The 13683-nt window shown below is 37.6% G+C and overlaps 1 protein-coding gene across 2 annotated transcripts in view; it reads left to right on the top strand.

The window, feature by feature from the left end:
- The window catches only part of LOC126090883 (mitogen-activated protein kinase kinase kinase 4), a 201103-nt gene that overhangs the window by 89775 nt on the left and 97645 nt on the right, over positions 1-13683 (top strand). The window lies entirely within an intron of this gene.

Below are 13683 nucleotides of genomic sequence, written 5' to 3'. Positions count from 1 at the left end.
AGTAACATGACCGTCCGCGTTCAGAGCTAACGAGCGACTCACTTCTTCCAGCCTCACTCCCAGCATAACTATCAGGTAACGAGTGGGAACAGTCCCAATTGTGATCGGTTGCTCATACTCGCTACCATCAGAATGCTTGCTCATTATCATACTCGCGCCAAAACTGGCCTGCACCAATCCTTATACACAGACGCATTTACGTCATTCTGACATACAAATATTAAATTAATGTTTAATAAATGAAAACGAAAAGGCTGTAATTCTGGAAATATTCTGTAGTTACCGATTTTACCCCAGCTGGCTTTCTGGCTGCTGTGTTACGATAGCAATCACACCTAGACATACGTCCCATGACAGGCTTATGTCACTCTTGCAGGTTGCTTCACAATGAACTGAATGCTAGTTGCCTAATCAGCATCATCAGGGTTGGAAAAGGGTCACCTCCAGTATACTCCAACTGGGTTACTGACCACAATTGATGGCTAATGTATCATGCAACATTTAAATCTGACGAATGTCCCATGTACATACTCTCATTTACTCACATTTATTCCCACAACAATAATAGACACAAATAATAATTTTGTCTGATTTTTATATTAAGAAAATGAAAAATAATTAAAATTATAACACGAAAATTCTTCACACTGAGAATTCTGTTTATGTTTTCCAACTACACTATATAACTGAATTTAGTTCCCTAAGTGTCGGTTTTTTACTTTTTTAGCAGTTTCTTTTATCTCCGAAGCTATGATAGTTACAATGTTGAAATTTTTATACAATCTTCTCCTGAATAACAAAAGGTAGTGTGCCGATTTTGAAAATAATTGAATAATATTTAATAGCATTTATTTAGGTTCATAGGTGGCATGAATATACAGTCGCTCGAAGTGACACAGGAGCCGTTCTCACGCTGCAGTAGCAGCAGGTGTATATGACTCATCGGTGGGACACAACTTGCGTTCTCGTTCACAGCCTCCGGCTCCAATACTGCGGGCTGTACTGCAGTGTATCTTATTGCAACAATTGTTATCGTGCATTAACTCGCGATGTCACGGGGGTCATGTCCACTTGTTTCTTCTTTTTTAAAATTATGAGTGACAAATCATCTATTTATCTGCACACATCATGTGGTATAGCAAGGACTCATATCCCACAAGCAGACGTGCTCGTTATATGTGCACTGAGTTAGAGATGGGGCCATATTTAGTAAACAAGCGTGTGGTAGACCTGTTCCAATAAAAAAGGAGAAACTAGACACTGTAATGAAAATTCTACTGTAAATACTTGCCAAGAAGAAATCGTTTCACAATAGTATCTGCCAGTAGCCAGTGAAGGATGGAGAAGACAAAGAGGAAGTATATGCACCAGTGTTGCTTTGCTGTGTTTTGTTTGTGGTTGTATTCATTGGGTATGTTATGAATAAACCTGATACATTAGGAATAAACTTTTATGATCACAACATACTCTTTCGTTGTTATAATGAAGATAAATAATATAAACTTGCAGAACATAATGCTTCACAACAAATTGAATGCTAGTTGCCTAATCAGCATCATCAGGATTGGAAAAGTGTCACCTCCAATACACTCCAACTGGGTTACTGACCACAATTGATGGCTAATGTGTGTTATGAGTGTTTATATTGTTTCACACTGGGGCCAACTGCTACACAGCAACTCCACACACCTTGCTTGAATCCATTGTGTAGTAAAGCAGATTTTTGTGTATCCTGAAAAATTTACTTTGTGGGATGCAACCCCTTTTCCAACCAACCAATTCAATTCTGTTTACTACATTGCCATTAAGGTTAATGGTGGACATAAACTGTATGGAGTGGTTTTAATAACTTCAGTATTGAACAGTTGCACTCATGCACGTACATATTTATTTATATGGGAGGGGCATTGTTCTCAAACAACATATTTCACAGTAGAAAAAAATAATTTTAATTTGTAATAGCTAACAGTTACTGATTGGTTCAGTCATCTGTCAGTTATAGCCAATATCGTTGCTTAGTTGATAAATGAAGTAGGGCTCAGTCTAAATGTTAACAGGTGTTCAGATGGTAAGGTGGCAGTGTTGTTTGCATGATGAAACCTAGGGAAGCTAATTATTTCTATTGCTGAAGTTCATGATACCATGTCTCTCCCCTTATGTACTTCCACTTGAATTACATTCATGCTATGCTGTGCTATGTAATACATTCATTGCGTCACCACGACTAACATCTACATATAAAAACAGCCTCAAAGTTTTAATTATTCTCTCTCTCTCTCTCTCTCTCTCTCTCTCTCTCTCTCACACACACACACACACACACACACACACACACACACACGTATATAGAAATAATGAGGAATGATGAGGTGCATTTGAAGTTCTCTAAGGTTGTAGGTACTGTGATAATAGAAACCACAGCAGGTCGTTCTGTTGAAGAGGAACTGAGATCTCTAAAAAGGCCAATCACAGAGGTTGGAGATTAAAGTATAGGTACAAAGAAGGTAACTGCACAGCAACCTAGGGTAACAGAATAAATACTGCAACTGATTGACGAGAGGGGGGAAATATGAAAATGTTTGGGATAAGACAAGAATACAGCAAAACAAATCATTTTAAAATGAAATAGGAAGTACAAGAAGTTGAAATGAAATGGATGTAGGGAAAATGTGAAGAAATAGAAAAGGAGTAAATGTCTGGAGAACTGAATCACCATATAGAAAAATCAAAATGAGCTTTGTGTTGAAATTAAAAGTAAGGGCATAAACATTAAGAGTGCAATGGGAATTTCACTTTTAATCACAGAGGAAAGAGCGGTCAAATGGAAAGAGTACACTGAAGGTCACTTTGAGGAGAAGGAAATGTCTGATGACACAATGGAAGAAGAAATGAATGTCCATTTGGAAGATGTAGCATATTCTGTGTTCGTCAGAGTGTAACACAGGGTCTATACACCTTGGGACAACCGGGAAATCTGGGAATTTTTTCATGCAGAAGAAAACCAGGGAGAACACAGGAATTTTTTAGAATTCTGGGAGTTTATTAATAATTAATTAAATATTTATAATTTTACTGGTAAGTATTGATACTCAAACAGAGAATATTACTGTTCCCACTGCTGCAGAATAATACTGCAGCAATAAAACATAAAAAAATTAACTTGCAAAGGAATGGGCCCTGTACAGCAACAAAACACACAGCACACACAAGCATCTGCCAACAGCAAAATGTGTCAAAGGCTTTATGATGAAGACTATGTAATAACAACAAAAAGCTTCCAATGAGCAAGAGGTGACAACTATTTACATTAGGTTCATCTGAGCAGTTGCCAGCGGGTTCATGCGCATGCGCATTTGAGTCGCGCTTCTGGCTTTTTGAAGTTTGGCTGTTAACATGTATCAGCAGTAGCAACAAACAGCCACATGCTATCCAGAAACATTTTTCTGGCACACCAAAGCTGCCAGATTCGCGCATGCACAGAGCATTGTGGGTTGTAGAGGGGATAGTCTTTATGTGGCCTGTGTTTACGTTCAATGAGTTCGCTGTTTCCTCTTTGTTTACAGCTCTTGCATCAAATGAAACCAAACAGATTTCTGTGGCTGGGAACTATTGCTTGAATTAAAATACGTTCAACACAATTACAGAAGGCTAAAACATGTTATTAGTTTCAGTTTTGTGATTTGATTTTATTTCCACATTTTTGGCAGTTGAGCATTTATCGCCTTGCAGAACAATGAAGTCATTTCTGTTGGTTTGATAAAGAAATTTGGCTTTTATTAATCTTTTCCACTGAGGCAGTCAATTTATTTGAAATGAAGTATTTCATTCCACACTACTGGCTAGTTTCAAGTGTTTGCTGAATTTCAGGTGCACATTCTCATATTCTGACACGTATGGCATTGTGCCATAATAAAGAACCAAACCTGAGATAATACAGTACTGGTACTCCAAGAAAATTTACATCCTGAAAACTGCACTGAAAAAGCTTAATATCAGGTTGGGGCCTACTTGATTGCGAATCTGGACATGTGAATGTGCAGTTTCGGCCAAATTATGCATTTTAGTATGGTCTACGAAATTCCAATGCTCTGGGAGTATCTTCTGATGTCCTTCCTTTATTACAAAATGCAAGATCTCCTAATGTTTTATACGTACAAACATATGGGCTTCCTACATCATTTTAGCTGCGCATGCGCAGAATGCCTGTTTTCTTGGCGTGCTCTAGCAGCTGCTGAAGAAATAAAATCATCATAAGTTCTTAATGGTTTGCGTTAGGGTGTTCAAACTGCACGGTTGACAACAGGGCATGATGGGAATTAGTGCTGGATGGTTTGGTTTAGCAATGAAGCATATTTTCGTTTGGATGGGTACATCGGTGAGCAAAATAGTCGCATTTGGGGGAGTGACTGTGAGGTCTGCAGCGTCCTGTCACGGAATAACCAGTGCAATATTCCTTAATGGCATGATGACTACTGAATGGTACATGAAGGTTTTGGAAGATGATCAATGTTCCGACACTTCAGCGGGTCATGCAGAATTTTGCTATTCATCTGCGCCACATTATCGCCAATGATGGCAGGTATATCAAACATGTCATAATCTAAATCCGAATATCTGTAATTCTGGAGATGGGCATCCTTGCAACTGACCTGCGTTCATTATTATGCTGCACGGTTTTTCAGCTTTGGGTGATAGAATGGCAGAATATCAGTACGCACAAAAAACTAAGAGCCATTAAGGGGACCACAAATGTGTGGAAGTCCTCGATGAGGGCCTCTCACAGGGACTCCGTGGTTCTCTGCTGGCTCCGCATTGGCCATGCCTGGGCGACCCACGGCTACCTCCTGCGCTGTGAAGACCCACCTCAGTGTCAGTGTGGCACCTGGTTGACAGTGACCTACATTTTTCTGCTCTGTTCTTTGGCTGCCCTGCGACTTCATCTTCAGTTGCCAGACTCATTATCATTGATTTTAGCAGACAACGCCTCATTGGCTGATTTGGTTTCACATTTCATCTCTGAGGGTGGGTTTTATCATTCGATCTGAGTTTTAGCGCATGTCCTTTGTCCCTCACTGTCCTCCACCCTAGTGCTTTTAGGGTGAAGGGTGAAGGTTTTATGTGTTGCAGGGTGGTTGGCTTTTCCTTTTTATTTTTGTGGTCGGTCAGCCACTGTAATCTGCTTCCTTTTTTTACTCTCTTCTAACTGTTTATTGCATCTCTCTGTTGTTTTCTTGTCCTCTTTTGTTTCTTTTAGTGTTCGTTGCCTTTCCTTTGTTCTTGTCGTTTTCTTTTATTTCTGTTTTGTGTTGTATGTCTCGTCTGTTTTATTTTCACACTTGTGGCATTGTTTTATAAGGAACACACGAGTGACTGATGACCTCGTAGTTTGGACCCTTTCCCCCTCTTCTAAACCAACCAACCAGGCACATAGAACAATTTTGAGCCCAGAAGACCAGACATTTACGTCATTATTTAAAATTATATTTTCACATTTGTGTCATGTATCTTGAAATGTAACATCTCCAAAAAGACCAATATTATAGATTTTCTTGTCGTTATTAATCTTTGAGACCAGTATTATATGTGAAAGCTTAGCTTTTCTTCAAGCTACACTATGTATATTAATTTAAACCATTAACTTTTTCAATTTGTGAGTTCACACTACAGAAACAGTGACGTTGATACTGGCTGACTACAGACGTGTGCTATGCTCTGAATATCTGCTATCATTGGCTGGCGAGGTCATGTGACATGAGCCACGATTGGCTTACAAAAGCTGAACGCAATCTTGATTTCAGTGCTTCAGAAACCAGTGTGTTGTTTGGTGAAATTCAAATTTATACTTTTGTAATGCGAAAATACGCAGCTTAATGTAATAAAAAAAAAAAAAAAAAGAAAAAAAAAGAAAGAAAATGCACCGTATATGTTGCTGCACATCAAAGATCTTTCCATTTTTCTTTTACATTTACCATTGAAAAAGCTTATTTTCACTGGGAAAAAGTGTATTTTTAACTAAGAAAAATCTGGGAATATTTTTTCCTCGTCTGCATATACACCTTGATAACAATGCTTTGGAAGACTTGAGATCAAATAAGGTGGAAGGCATAGATAACAGTCCTTTGGAATTTCTAAAACCATTGGGGGAAATGACAACCAAACAACCATTCAGCCTGGTTTTTTAGAAGCTAAACCCTCAGACTTACCTAAAGTGTCATCCACACATTTTTGAAGACAGAAAGTGCAGACATGTGTGAAAACTATTGTTCAATGTGCTTAACAGTTCATGCAGCCAAGTTGCTGACGAGAATCATATACAGAAAAATGGGGAAGAAAAATAAGGCCCTATTAGATGATGAGCAGTTTGGCTTTAGGAAAGGTAATGACACTAGTGAGAGAATTCTGATGCTGTGATTGATAATAAGAGCAAGGCTTAAGAACAGTAAAGACACTTTCATAGGATTTGTCAACCTCGTTCAACCATGTACAGTTGTGTAAGATGTTCGATCAGGAAAATAGATGTATATTATAGGTAAAGATGGGTAATGTACAGTAGGTACAGAAACCAAGAGGGAACCATAAGAATGGAGGACCAAGAAAGAAGTGTTTGGATGAAAAAGGGTATAAAACAGGGAAACAGTCTTTTACCACTACAGTTCAACCTAAACATTGAAAAAGCAATGATGGACTCAAGAGAAAGATTCAGGAGTCATATTAAAATTCTGAGTGAAAAGATATCATTGATAAGACTTGCTGGTGACAAGTGAAGAAGAATTGCACGACCTGTTAAATGGAATGAACCATCTAATGAGTAAAAAATATAGTGTGTGGGTAAACCAAAAAGAGGTGAAAGTAATGAGGGTTAGCAGAAATGGCACGAGTGCAAAACCTAATATTAAAATTGGTGAGCGAGAAGTAGATGAAGTGAAGGGATTCTGCTATCTTGGAAGCAAAATAAAACACGACAGATGAAACAAGGAGGACATGAGAAGCTGATTGGCGCATGTGAAGAGAGCGTTCCTGGCAAAAAATCTCTACAAGTATTTTATATCAGCCTTAATTTGGAAGGAATTTTTAAAATGTACATTTGGAACCTATCATTGTATGGAAGTGAGTCATGGATGGTAGGAAAACTGGAAAAGAAGGGAATCAAAGAGTTTGAGATGGGGTGCTATAGAAGCATGTCTAAATTAAGTGGACCAATAAGGTAACAAATGACAAGGTTCTCTGCTGAATTGGAGACAAAAGGAAGATGTGGAGAATAACAACAAGAAGATGGGACAGGATGACAGTACATGTGTTAAGACATCAGGGAATGACTTCGATCGTGATAGCAGAAACCACAGAGTAGACTGTTCCAATACTGCACCATAGGGCAAATGCACTGCCAGGTACCGCTCTGCTTACTGATGTGCAGCACAGCTACTATAGGCTTCCCTGTAGACAGCACTATTACACACCTGTGCATGCATGAACCACTTGGTAAATTGTTTCTGGCAGGCCTCATCGAAACAGTCAGAATACTGATGATACATAAAAAATCTTGCGATCTCCTTTTCACCACAGTTATGTAAAAATAACTTCACTTTTTGCTAATACAATACATACTTCAACTGTATCCTTGAGAAAGTGATGCAAGAAAGATGTATAACAGAAATCAATCCTCAGAATTAACCAGGAGTCAAGTCACTTCAGTGTGAGGCAAGTTGTCTATAGATTGCCTAGTCTTAACATGTGATATTCAGCCCAAAATCCGGTTGAACTCCTGAAAGGAACTGCAGTAAAAGTTGGTCTCCAAATAACTTTTGAAAGGCTAGAATATGTGACCTGGAAAAAAAAGAGGAAATTAATGGAAATGAAATATGGCAAAATTAAACATATTTCACAACTTAAATATATCAGGAAAATGGAATAAAAAAGCAAACTACATTAAGTGCCAAAAGTGGCAGCTGCAAGCCGTTTTGCACAAAATACTTGCAACAAGAAGTGTATCTCCAAGCACACAAAACTAAGACATTACAATACACTAGCTATGCCAGAATCAAAAACACTAATCTTGAACAGGAAAACAGCTGTTGACAACAGTGATAAAAAGTAAACAATTCTAAGTTCAATACGTGTAGAACAATATCGTTTCAGAGGCACTCAGGGAAATCAGACATTACATAGATATCCAGAATAACATTAAATGAATGAATCCATACAAAATAAATATTAGAATTCTTTGGCAACGGGAGGGAAACCAAAATGAGCACTATGAAATGGATTGGTGAGATCAAAACTGATCTGAAATTGACTTGAATTACACCACAAGTTGTTCAAAACTGCGAAATCTTTTTCTCCAAAATTTGCAAATGGCAAGTCAAACAAGAGGAAAAACCTAAGTAGAATACTGGAACAACATGACTTAGAGAGAGAGAGAGAGAGAGAGAGAGAGAGAGAGAGAAAGGAAACCCACAGGAAGAGAATGAAAGAAATATGGGTACAAAGGAAGGCGGATGTCCACTTCTGTAATTACTTTACATAGCCCTAATAGGCTTATTTGCATATACTAATAATAAATTAATTTCTTCATCTGAGCTACACACTACTCAATGGAGCTAATTTACATTTTCTAATAAAACCTCCCCCTCCCTTCCACACACACACACACACACACACACACACACACACACACACACACACACACACACACACACACAAATAACAATCTTTATTAGTAAAAAATTATTACCTGTAATTATTAATAAAAACAAGGAACTGTGTCTATGCGGTGTTGTGGAGCTCGTCTCTAAACATCTTTTGGTGCAGCAATGGCCAGTCTGTGATATGGAGTGGATCAACCCCAGTAGCCGACAGCACTTGCTTGATTCACGTGAAGTTAAAAAAGAACCAAATCTGACTAGGAAGCTTACAAAATCCAATGGCCCCAGCCCGCTATAGTGTTCAGAACTGAGAAATGTAAATATGGAAAAACACTTATTGAAAAGATAGACAAAAACTTTATGAGAAATGAAACATACGTGTATTATAGAACCTTTAAGAAGAAATCGTAGGCTATAAGCCACCATCTCTATGCTTTCAGCAAAATGGTGGTACATTGACACTTTCAAATGAAGAAAATTGTAACATAGCAGATTACTTGAAGAAACTACTTGACAAAGATGAAATAAAGCACCATGTTGTCCGTCTCGGAAACAACAAAGTGCCTGGAGACGACTCAGTAGTTCAGAACTGGGCCCCTGAGGAAACGTGCCCCTGAGGAACCAGTTGAAATCTTACAACAGCAAATGAAAAATAGTGTTGTGAAGAAATCCCACCCAAAGATTGTAAAATAGTCCTAATCCATCCAGTGCCTCAGAAAGGCAACATGAAAAACACCAGTTACTACTATAGGGTAATATCCCTGCTATCTATAATCTACAAAATTATCTCGCTTTTTGTCATCCTGGAGCATTTAGAAGCCCAACTTGACCATCAAATAGCAGAATACCAAGCAGCTTCAGGGAAGGTTGTTCAACAGCTGAATAGATCCTTAACCTCAAAAGCATCATCAGACATGAGATATTTTGCATTAAGGTCAAAGCAGTACTTAGCAGGTTTCGTGAACTTCAAGAAAGCCTGTGATTCTTTAGACAGTGAAGTCCTGTTAAAGATTCTTAATGAATTGCCTGCAGGTGTCATTTGAAAAAATAGGAGCAATGACTAACATCAAAGATATCCCAGCTAAACTTAGGATGGAATATAAAGACATCAGCAGAATGGAAAAATTTTAAGTTACTGCGTGAAATTTTATGAAAAATGGACCGGACGTTGAAACAGTTAAAGAACGAATAAATAAGCTTGAAATAGCCTACCAAACGCTGTACACAATCTACAACAGAAAATGTCTTTCACAAAATGCTAAGATACATCACTTGGAAATGTTTTGAGGTTCTAGCTATGTATGCAGCTGAAACCCTGTACCTAAATGCAAATAGAGATCTTCTCGAAGAACTGGAGAAAAAAGAGTGGAGAGTGATTAGAGCAATCGTGGTATCCAATTATAAGAATGGCATCTGCCAAAAATATCCAACAAGGAAGTCTGTGGCAAAATAGAAAAAAAATTAGACTCAATCTGCAAAAGATGTGCGAGACTTTATGGACACCTCAAATGAATGGACAGGAACAGATTGGCTATGACAATCTTCCACGTGTTTGATGCAGTCCCCAAAACCACAATGCCCTGGTCTAGAAATACCAAAGAAACCCTGCAGCTCCTACAAATCAAACCCGAAAATGCCTTCCATAAGAAGATAATGTTTTAGCGAAGCAATTTTGTTAGCATCTGGAACATAAAAATCTCTAGACGATTCCTCTTCAATTATAAAATTTTATATTAAGCTGAATTTTCACCCAGTATTGCAAACACTGTGTCATGTCTGTGTAGACAGCATCTACAAAGCTGTTTTTAAGCTAGTATGTTAGCTTGAATCAGAAGTACATCCTGCCAAAAACTTAATAACATTCTGACAGAGTGTATTGTATCCTCTTGTAAAATGTGCTAAAATATTTTGTCACTGACTAAGATATCACTTTCCAACCACAAAAAGTTGGTTATATTTCGATGACAATGCCAGTTGTAGGTTGAAAAATACTGGACTGGGACAGTAATGGAAAGTGTTTGTGTTGTTAAATATGTTTTGTGTTAATTACTTTGGAAAATGCATTGTGTATCTGTTCAGGAACTTGGGAGGTCTCTTTACTGAGCATTTCCAGATGCTTCTATGCCCAGTAAAATATTTATGCCCTTTCAGGAACAGATCATATGGAAAAAAAAGTGTCCTGAATACAAAAGTACTGGAGAACTGTTAGACACCTTACTTCAAGATGATACTCCTCATTAACAGTTTTTAGTCAAGTACGTAGATTGTCCCAGATCCCTACAAGTGGAGTCTACATAGAAAGCTTACTAGAATAGAGGCAAATTGGATTAACCTATACACAAACAACAAATATAATTCCAAGCCATTGCAAAACCTGTCACTATAAAAGTTCCCAGCATAAAAATTACACAAAATGTTACTATCTGTAAAAACTTAATGGACCATCAGGTTGATTAGTTAATTACATGTTCCATAGATTATTTTGCACATAGATTGTAGTGGTGTGGAATGAGTCCTTTTACATTCATATCACAAATTAATTTGTACGTACGGCTACCTTCTGAACATTCCTAAATCGTGATGTTTTGCAAAAAGAAAAAGAGATATACAGATGTAAGTTAATGATTCCTACCCACTACTTTTTCTATCTGTCAGAAATTTTTTGTCACTGGGTAAGTGATCAAAAATTTTTGTTGCAGCATTGTGTACTCCCTTTTGCGCTAAAGACAACCCTAATATGGAGAAATGAATGTCATTTTTCCTTCTGGTATTGTAATTATGTACTCATTGTTCCTTTCGAACTGTAGTGTATTATTTGCAACAAACTTCATGAGGGGAATAAATATACAGGGATGCAGTAGTCAGAATGCCCAACTTCTTAAACAGATGTCTACAATATGATCATGGGTGAGCACCACATATTATTCTCACAGCATGTTTTTGTGCAATGAAGATTTTCTTTCTTAAAGATGAGTTACCCCAGAATATGACATTATTGAATGAAAATATGCAAAATATGTCGACTTACTAATATGAGATTTGCAATGATTTTAAGTGCAAATGTGGCTGAACAAAGTTTTTTCAGGAGTTCCAAAATATGTCTCTTCCAAATTAAATTCTCATCAGCATGGCCCCCTAAAAACTTTGAAGTTTCCACCATATCTGTTTTTTCCTCACCATGTGTTACACTTACTATCAGTGTAGTACCTCTAGATGTGCGGAACTGAATATGTTGTATCTTATTAAAATTGAGGGTGAGACCATTCGCAGAAAACCAGTCAATGTACTTTTAAGAACATCGTTTCCCATTTCTTCTGTTTCTGTATGTGCATGTTTGGAACGATTATGATACTAGTGTCATTTGTAAAAAGAAATAATTCTGCATGTTGTATACTAGACAGAAGATCATTTATGTATATAAGAAAATTGGATAAAGAAGGAACAATAGTGGACATAAGATTGAACCTTGGGAATCTGCTCACGTGATTTCTCCCCAGTCAGAATTATGTCCCTGGACTACATTGCTTGAATTACTGAGTACAACTTTCTGCATTTTCTTGGTTCGATATGACATTATCCGTTGGTTTGTTGTACCACCAATCCCATAAAATGTCAATTTACCTAGGAGAATACTATGATTAACACAGTCAAATGTCTGAGAGGACTCACAGAAAATACCAGCTGGCAGTATTTTATTATTTAGCACTTGTAAAATCAGGTGAGTGAACATGTAAATGGCATTCTCTGTAGAGCAACCTTTCTGAAACCCAAACTGATTTGCTAAGGATACTGTTGTTGTTAAGGTGAGACAATATTCTGGAATACATCATCTGCTCAAAAATTTTGGACGGTGATGCCAGTAGTGAAACAGGTTGGTAGCTATTTACTTTTATCATCTTTCTTTAATTGGGGTTTAACAACGGCATATTTCAGTCTCTGTGGAAAAATGCCTTGAGTTAGTGATGGGTTACTTATTTCAGATAAGACTGGGCTTACCACATGGGTACAAATTTTTCATACGATGGAATTTTATGAGAGTTATCAGTTGCTGGCTGTGAGAGATTAGCTGCTGCCATGGTTTCATTACTGTTTGTCCTACAAAGCATTTACCCTTCTCTCTTATCACAATGGAAAAAACTTGGAACAATTAGCAGGTAATGGTCTCTGGTGACAAATAATGGAGAGACCTGAAGTTATTATATCTTGCACTAGTTTTACTACAAGAACTCACTGTCAACAGCTTACAAAAATATAACTGTAGCTATAAGCGTTAGGATCTACAACTGGTGGCTGTTCAGTGACACTTGGTGTTGTTTGCAATTTTCCAATATACCTCTTGATTTGCTCTGCATTATGCAGTACCGTGGACCAAGCCCATTGTTGAAGCTCAAAGAGTTTTCCTGTCCATAACTTCAACAATTCTGTTTGTACATCCCTCCCCTTCATGAAATCTCTCCCCAGTTTCTCTTCTCCTTTTATATTTGAACTCTTTGTATAGCTTGTCGGTTTTGTTTCTTTACTGTACATAGCAACTACTTTTGCTTACTATTCCCCTGTTTTCTCTGGCCAGAAATGCTGGAGTTGGCAGTCGTGAGTGCATGAGGTGTACTGCCCAATGAGTGCCTCAAACATATAGCAACACAACACCAACAAATATCTGCACTAACTGAGCAAATCCTATGCAAAATTGTGGACCTGTGCACTATTTGAAACCAACACTGTAACATAACATTAATAAATGACACAATTACTCATAGGAGCATTAAAACAATGGTACAGCAGACTGTTCAACTGTGGTTTATGGGGGAAATATTTTTAACTATGCAAAAATTCTGTACCCTCACTGCTTTACAGTCTCTATTCCCATTATCTTTACTAGCAGTCCTTTAAGTATATTTAAAACTTGTATGGTTAACCATATCTGCCATCTGCATAATAATTTTCTTTAACCTACTCTCAGTATGTTCAATACTCTGTACATATTGAAAGTACTGCACCCATTGCCCCAGTGGTATTTTGTTGGGAATGTTTCTTTTAGTTC

This window comes from Schistocerca cancellata, chromosome 1 (genome assembly GCF_023864275.1).
Source record: "Schistocerca cancellata isolate TAMUIC-IGC-003103 chromosome 1, iqSchCanc2.1, whole genome shotgun sequence".
Taxonomy (NCBI): Eukaryota; Metazoa; Arthropoda; class Insecta; order Orthoptera; family Acrididae; genus Schistocerca; species Schistocerca cancellata.
Note: the sequence above shows the minus strand (reverse complement) of the source record. Positions and strands in the feature narration are given on the sequence as shown.